Below are 8,872 nucleotides of genomic sequence, written 5' to 3' on the forward strand. Positions count from 1 at the left end.
TATATATGTATATATGTATATATGTATATATGTAAGAACAAGCAACATAATATTGCAAAGTATTCATTCTACAGCTGTCTCAATAATTCCTACGGAGCATGATTATTACATAACCTGCAAAAATTATTTCACCAGGGAAAAATAATGAGTTAGAACATAAGTTCAAGAGGTGATTGTTGAAAACTTGATCACTATACACCATGTCCTATAGAATAGATTACATCTATGTTTACTTTCCAGAATAAAGCAATACAAATAGGTAATAAAACATGAATCATGAAGTGCTAAGCTCAATATAGTTGGAAACTAATTCGTAGGAGATAGGATGCCAACATTTTAAAGATGTATACACATTTTAACAAAGAACATAGTGGAACAGTTATATTCAGATGCTTATACATATATCACTATAGTCATGAATGTATATTTGTATATACTTATCAAGATATGATCTAATGTGTTTAGTTTATATGTTTGTGTGTGTGTCTAAACATATACATACATTTGTATATATATATATATATATATATATATATATATATATATGAATGTATGTATAAGTTTATATATACATACACACAGGCATATATCTATATATATATATGTGTTTGTGTGTGTTTGTGTGTACTTTATGTTCAACCCTTGATTTATATATATCTTGTGTGTATGTGTGCGTGTGTATATGTATATATCTATATCTGTACATATGTGCTCACACACATACACACACATACGCACACATACACATACTTGCATTACAATGTGTTTTCACTTTCAAATCACAGAACAATATAAATATTCAAAGACCCCAAAAATATTTTTGTACTATTGAACAAAACTAAAACTGCTACGAGAACAATAAAAATAAACATGCGAAAAATCCTTTTCTATCTGCATAAAAAAAACTCCCCAAAAACACATATAACAAATTAAAGATGAACATATTCAACTCAATAGACCTAGAAACAAAAACACCAGAATCTGTATCAGGTACAGTTGCCAGAATTGAGGTTGACTGTTGGCATGTATTTTTGACTTGATGTTACATTACGTACTGGCACACTGTTGCAGCTAAGATTAGACCTAATCGTATAAATAAATTTGTTTAAAGCAAGAAAGAGAGGAGAAATAAATGGAATAAAGTTGCTATGGAAGGAAAAAGTGGGGAAAAAAGCAAAAAAACAAAACTGATCATTTATTTTCAGAAAGGGACCGAGAGAATAGGAAATATATAGTCATTGACAGGAAGTAAGAATAAATGTGTGTAATCGTGGTATAGGTTGTCAAGTATATATATATATATATGTACACACACACACACACACATACACACACACACACACACACACACACATATATATATATGTACATATATATGCATATATATGTATATATATAGAGAGAGAGGGAGAGGGAGGTATATAGATAGATATACATATACATACAAACATATACTATACATATAAATGTGTATGTATGTGTATATATATATATATATATATATATAAACATACATACACACACGCATATACATACATACAAAGACACACTCACACAGATACATGCAAACATGCACACATAAACACACACACACCCAAACACACACACACACACACACACACGCACACGCACACACGTGCATATATTCATAGCAAAGGCTTTTGCAGTACAGATATATAGAACGATATAAAATATTCATTCAAGGTTCAACAAAAACATCTTTGTGCTTTAGTCAAAATGATAAACTGGCATACAACCAGCACAGTCAAAAGATTTTTTCCCTAATAGCAGAACAAACATACAAAACAAAAAGAGAAAAACATAGAGAAGAAACATCCAAAACAGAACAGTCATCTCGATAAACCTAGAAGCCAAATGTCAAGTAACCAGATTAGACCAAGGCAACAAATTTGAATACATATCACTCTGCATACCACAAATTACACTTAAAAATCTCACCCAAAACTTCTTTTACAACCTCTCCTATTAAACTGTTAAACCCACCCAAGATGGAGGTCGTTAGAATCAATAAGACAATTCTTAGTAAAATCATTATAAAGCATTAAATAGCAGGGAGCCTATCCATATAAAACAATACTTCATTGTTCAATAAAATGTTTACTAGTTTCAACAAGTACTTGTGTAAATTAACACAATTTAGTGTATTCTCTCATTAACTTCAAATTTTAGAAGCACTTACCTTTGTGAAATAATTACCATGAGCACAACAGATGAAGTCAAATTCATTTTGCATTCAAGGTCTTTGTCTTCATTTGGTGAGACTTGGAGGAAAAAAAGAAAAAAAAAGAACTAGAGATTTTTTAATAAGCTGATGGATAGAAATATTTCAGATGAATTTTTGTAACTATAGGTCTTTAAATAGTATATACAGTACACACAAAATTTGATAACCTAGAAAGTGTTCATGTAGTGATGGTGGGCACAAAGTTGAGTATAGTTAATTTACCTGATATTACACAAAATTTAGATAGTAGCATATATAACCACTGCAGACAAACCACCAACATCTACTATGTAGTAAAAATAGTTTCAATGTGCAGGTGTGGCTGTGTGGTAAGTAGCTTGCTTACCAACCACATGGTTCTGGGTTCAGTCCCACTGCATGGCACCTTGGGTAAGTGTCTTTTACTATAGCCTCGGGCCGACCAAAGCCTTGTGAGTGGATTTGATAGATGGAAACTGAAAGAAGCCCGTCGTATATATATATATATGTGTGTGTGTATATGTGTATTTGTGTGTCTGTGTTTTCCCCTCACCATTGCTTGACAACCAATGTTGGTGTGTTTACATCCCCGTAGCTTAGCAGTTTGGCTAAAGAGATTGATAGAATAAGTACGAGGCTTACACCCCAGCCCCCCACACCACTCCACACACACTAGCACTGACCACTTCCAAGCACCTACGCCACACACCATCACCAGCACACCCACACACCATCATCCACACACGCACACATTACAGACACACACACACATCCACACACGTGAAAGTCACTAGCCCTTAACCACGCAGACACACTTACACATTCTCACATACACAAACACATGCACACACCTTTGTCTTGGGCTCACCAATACTTTATTATCTCCCCTTCTTTCTACCTCTGCTGTCAAACCGTTTTTTTCTAATCTGTCATCATACTTGACCACTAAATCCACAAACTTTTTTATTCTCTATCTGTTTATTTTCTCTAATTCCTTTCTTGTTAAAGAACGTAGGTTTGAAATGTAAAAGACTTTCTCACTTTCCCAAGCATCAGACCTGCTTGTTGTTTATACACCTGTCTTCATCTTTTGTTTTTCTGTAAATTTCAACTACACACACACACATATGTATGTATATGTATTTATGTATACAAAGATATATATATTATATGTATGTATATAAAGATAAATATATGTATACATATATTTATGTATGTACGTGTATGTATGTGTGCACATTAAAAGAGATACTGCATACAACTTTTATTTCGTTGTACTTCCAGTGTGTTTTCTGTTTTTTGTTTGTTTTTTTTACCTTACTGAAACTTCTTTTAAATCTAGTCAACACAGATCCCTTATTATTACCAATTCTACTTAGCTTCCAATGGGCATTTTACTTTCTCTTACTATTGTAAATTTAATAGTTATTTCTTCAATATAAATCCCATTTTCAGTAATTCTAACCCACGCTCTAATAATATGATACGGTTAGCTAAATCTTCCTTTGCTAGTTATCATTAAAACTAATGGTAACTGAGTATTTTTCCATTATCTTTCCATTATCTAGTTAGTAGAATGACTATTCCCCAAAGCGTAGGTTGTAAAAGAAAATCTAATTTTTAGCCTAATTTAGCAATATCCCATTTCCATTGTAGATCTTTAGAAATAAATATATGCATTTACTACATAGCCAAGCTCACTGCATAATAACTATTAATCAGACTTCTCTATTTCATTAAGATATCCTTCCAATTCCTTCATTAATATATAAACATCTTCCAATCAGTTTCTGTAATTAATCCCAACCCCAGAATTTTCCATCCAAAACTTTTAAGTAACTTGCTCAATACAAACGTAATTAGGAATTCTTGCTTTTAATCCCTAGTTATTTTAAATCCTAATGCTCTTGTAATAAAACACACGTAATGGCTTAATTGTAACATATTCTTCTCTGTTTTCATTAATTTTCTCATTTGAAATAGATACCAGGTATACTACAATACAGCAAAAAATTATATAAAAACCTTTATAAGCACATTAAATTTCAATCATAATACACTCTAACAACAACAACAATTATTATTTGTTTATATACATAACTAAAATGAAATTAAATTAAGCAAATACAGTTAAGTTCTTCTGTAGCCATACTAAAAAAGCTGATCTAATAACTTGTTCTAATTATTATTCTTTAGTTTTTATGTGTGTCCATTACCAATAGCAACTAGAATTTCCCACAAAATTTAGATATTGAAGGACTTCAGTTTTAATTCTGTATTTTACAATTGTTAGCATTGGTGGAACTCATATTATCACAAATGTTTCAACACTTTATGCATCTCCACTCACATTGTTTAATCCAGCTTATTTCCTATACTTGTCTCTGTTTTATTATATATCCTTAGTCAAGTCTTTGCAATTGAATATAATTTTATTCCATCAATTACTTCACTTTACCTTTTTAAGTAATCTATCACACTTACACATACACCTTACTTTTATGTATAACAACCTCTTTTATTTCAATACCTCCTGAGGAGCCTACTTTGGTGAAACTCTGAAGTCACAATGATACTGTTTTAGAGGGTTTCATATATTTTAAACTGCTACTATATATATATATATATATATGTGTGTGTCTGTGTGTGTGTGTGTGTGTGTGTGTAAGCATAAATATATATCCAAAAATGAGTTTAAAGGGATATATTATCCTGGTAGCTACCGTATTTCCTCTTAATTCGGTTTCAGATGCTGATTAACCACAATAGTCCTTTTGTGATACCTGAGTTAACAATAAGTTACTAGTCTCAGGTTACTTTTCTCACTTGGTAAATCTGAGTGTCCTATTCAGGACTACATGATTTCCATAGAGTAAGTAATAATGATAAGGAGAACAATGGTTTTTCTTATCCATAATTTTATTTTTACAGCTATTTGCAGCATCCTAACTATTAAATAGAATTATGGATGTGAAAAATCTCTGTTCTCCTTAACATTATTAATACTACACACACACACATTCATACACATATTAGTATGTGTATTTGGGTGTGTGTAATATTTATAAAGTGCTAGTTAAAGTGTGTATGTTCTCCAATGACATGAATAGCTGTGTGAAGTATTCCAGTTTGCAAAGTTGTATATCAGCATGAGTTAGAACATCAAAATCATTGGTGAAAAGCAGAATGGAGAATGATGTATGTAGCTACATAGCTTCACTGAGAACAAGAGGTAAGGCACATAGAAATGTTACAATGGAAGTTTGTAGAATGGGGAGAGTGTGGTGAGAGGGAGGGGGCTAATCCAAGATGACCCAATGGAGCACACAGTAGCTGAGGATGACAGCTGTATGATCAAAAAGGGTTATCATGGACATGAAAAAAGAAAGCAGCTGGACCATTAGAAGTGGTTGCTGGAATGTTAAAAATTACAAGCTAAGCAGAACATTCACTTAGTCAAATAGATAATATATGAAAGAGTCATCTCCAGTGAAGAAGACCCTAAGAACCAAGGGCTCAGTTCTTTCTGTCTCCTGTTTATTATAATTCCGCTCATTATAATAAAAGATATCAAAACTGCTGTTACTAGGGGATGACAACTATATGCTGAATCAATCAAAGAATGGGAGGAAAGAGTTCCAACTTTGATGCAGTGCTTCGATTCAAGGGGTTTAAAGGTAAAACTAACAAAGACAACAGACTTGAAGGAATGCAGAACTATGCTGCCATCTAGGAAGAAGGTAGATGTGGTTTGCAAAAAAGGTGTAGGTAGAAATTCTATTGTGTGTACTCTATGTAAACTTTGGTTGTCTTACAGATGCAGTAGGATCATAAACAGGTTAACAGAAAAGAAATTCTTATGGAAGAGATGCCCTGGATTAGTTAGAAAATCATCCCTGTAACAAAGTACTTCAAATGTTTAGTAGTCTCCTGATTTCTAGTTGGTGATTTTCATTTGTAGTGGGAGTGTTCCATATGTATAAGTAGGAAGAGAGTGGAAAACTTTTAGGGATCTGCTGCTTCAACAAAGATAGTAAACTCAAAGAAGTGAGAGAGAGATTATTTAATGCATAAATGTTGAGTGAGATACTCTCTCTTTACTCTTGACTCTTTTACTTGTTTCAGTCATTTGACTATGGCCATGCTGGAGCACCGCCTTTAGTCGAGCAAATCGACCCCGGGACTTATTCTTTGTAAGCCTAGTACTTATTCTATTGGTCTCTTTTGCCGAATCGCTAAGTGACGGGGACATAAACACACCAGCATCGGTTGTCAAGCAATGCTAGGGGAGACAAACACAGATGCACAAACACACACACACACATATATACATATATACGACAGGCTTCTTTCAGCTTCTGTCTACCAAATTCACTCACAAGGCTTTGGTCGGCCCGAGGCTATAGTAGAAGACACTTACCCAAGATGCCATGCAGTGGGACTGAACCCAGAACCAGGTGATTGGTAAGCAAGCTACTTACCACACAGCCACTCCTGCACATATTAAAAAACAGGTTGCTCTAAAGTAGAGAACAATGCCCATTTGTGTTAGAAAGATCGATTGATCTCTTCTGTCCTTGTCAAGTTAACTAACCATCTCTCCTTTTTTGCATTTTCGTGTCATATTTTTTTGTTAGGTCATACTAAACTGAATCAACATATATTCAAAGATATTCAACTCTTGACCAATCTATCTTTTATTTCAGATATATTCTATATCTAGAACTATGGTATCTATTGGGTCCTTCCATTTTCAAGATGGTAGGGTGTGATTTAAGGAAGATCATAGCTACTGTTTCTAGCTGGTAAAGTGACTACATAAATGTTCCTTCTTTAGCACATTAATTGCTATTTCTGTTGGTGCTGTTTAGACTCTGTACTTCACTGTATGGCCATAATCATATCAGTTGTAAGTCTGAGTGTCCAGTGATAAATTTCCCAAAGATTGGATTGATTGATGTCTATGTTGTCCTTAGCTTGGAGCCCTTGCTGAATCTGTGGCCAATATTTTAGAAATGGTTGTAAAATACATTGACAGAGATTTGATTACAATATTTGAAGCTGCTCAGACAACTACAGAATAGCTTTATCGATCTGTAGTCATGGATGATTTTTAGAGGAAATGGATAGTATTGATGTTCTTGTTATTGATGATGGTAATGATGATGATGATGATGACGATGACAACAATGGAGGCAATGATGATGATGTTGATAATGATGACTATAATGGTTATGATGAGGTGGATGTCACCGATGATGACAATGATGACGATGATGACGATGATGAGCATGATGGCTGGCAACAATGACAATGACGGTAATGACGATAGTTTGTTGATGATGATGATGATATTTATGATAATAATAGGGATGGTGATGGTTAGTGGTGGTGGTGACGGTGGTGGGGCGTGGGTGGTGGATGATAAATTCTCTATATCTTTTCTAGCAAAAGAAAAAAAAAACTTCATGATTTATTAGCAAAGGAGCAACCACAGCAACATTAAGAGAGTCATTTAGAGGAGCAGCAGCAGTTGTTACATCAACATCAATAAGAACAAAAGCACATAATCAAGAACAACTACAACAACAATAGTAGTAACAATAACAGCAATAACAGCAGCAGCAGCAGTAGCAGCAGTAGCAGCAGCAGCAGCAGCAGCTAGTGAGACAAATTGTCTGTTGCTTTGCTTCATAACCCATATAATGGGATGCAAATCTCAGCTGTGTCACTGACTTGTCTTGCCCTTCGTTGGTCTACTGAGTGTATTAGGGGTCATTTAGAAGGGTGTATGGGCATACCATTATTATGGGTACACTATAGTTGACAGTTAAATTTACACATAATGCACCTAAGCATATCAGTTTATTCACATATATATACACACACATCATATAATAATAGGAAGAAAAAAAATCATATACTGAAGCATATTTATTCAAAACACAAATGTGAATTATATATTAGCTTGTACACGTCTTTGTATACAATATTTGTATATATACACGTTTTCAGATTCAACAATATGTACACAGCGTTATATAAAATCATCCATACACACAAACATATATGCACACATACATACATACATACATATTTATATATATAAATATATGTATATGTATATATATGTACATATATATATATATATATGTATATATATATATATATATATATGTATATACATACATATCTATCTATCTATCTATCTATCTATCTATCTATCTATCTATCTATCTCTCTCTCTCTCTCTCTCTATATATATATATATATATATATATATATATATATAGATAGATAGATAGATAGATATGCTCATTGCATATATGCATAATTAACTTAGATATGTGTGTATGGTTTTATACACACACACATACACACACATTCACATGCATGAATGTATGTTTAAATAAAAGTGTATAAAATCTGGCATATATATTCATTCATGTATTTACACATAAATGTGTGCATATACTAGAATAAATACATTTAAAGGCACCATATGATTTTACACATATATGCAAAAGTTGTTCATGTGTAATTTATATACGCATGGGCATATATATATATGTGAGTATATATATGCGTATGAGTGTGTATGTGTATGCATTTATATATTTATATATATATATATATATATATATATAT

At 32.8% G+C, this 8,872-nt stretch overlaps 1 non-coding gene across 1 annotated transcript; it reads right to left on the reverse strand.

Annotated features, from left to right (window-relative positions):
• Window positions 1-6,729: 6,729 nt before the first annotated feature.
• Window positions 6,730-6,840, reverse strand: LOC128248637 (U6atac minor spliceosomal RNA). Its single transcript, XR_008264812.1, has one exon. It is a non-coding gene; the product is annotated as a U6atac minor spliceosomal RNA (small nuclear RNA).
• Between the last annotated feature and the right edge of the window lie 2,032 nt (window positions 6,841-8,872).

The sequence above is a fragment of the Octopus bimaculoides genome, chromosome 8 (assembly GCF_001194135.2).
Source record: "Octopus bimaculoides isolate UCB-OBI-ISO-001 chromosome 8, ASM119413v2, whole genome shotgun sequence".
Lineage (NCBI taxonomy): Eukaryota > Metazoa > Mollusca > Cephalopoda > Octopoda > Octopodidae > Octopus > Octopus bimaculoides.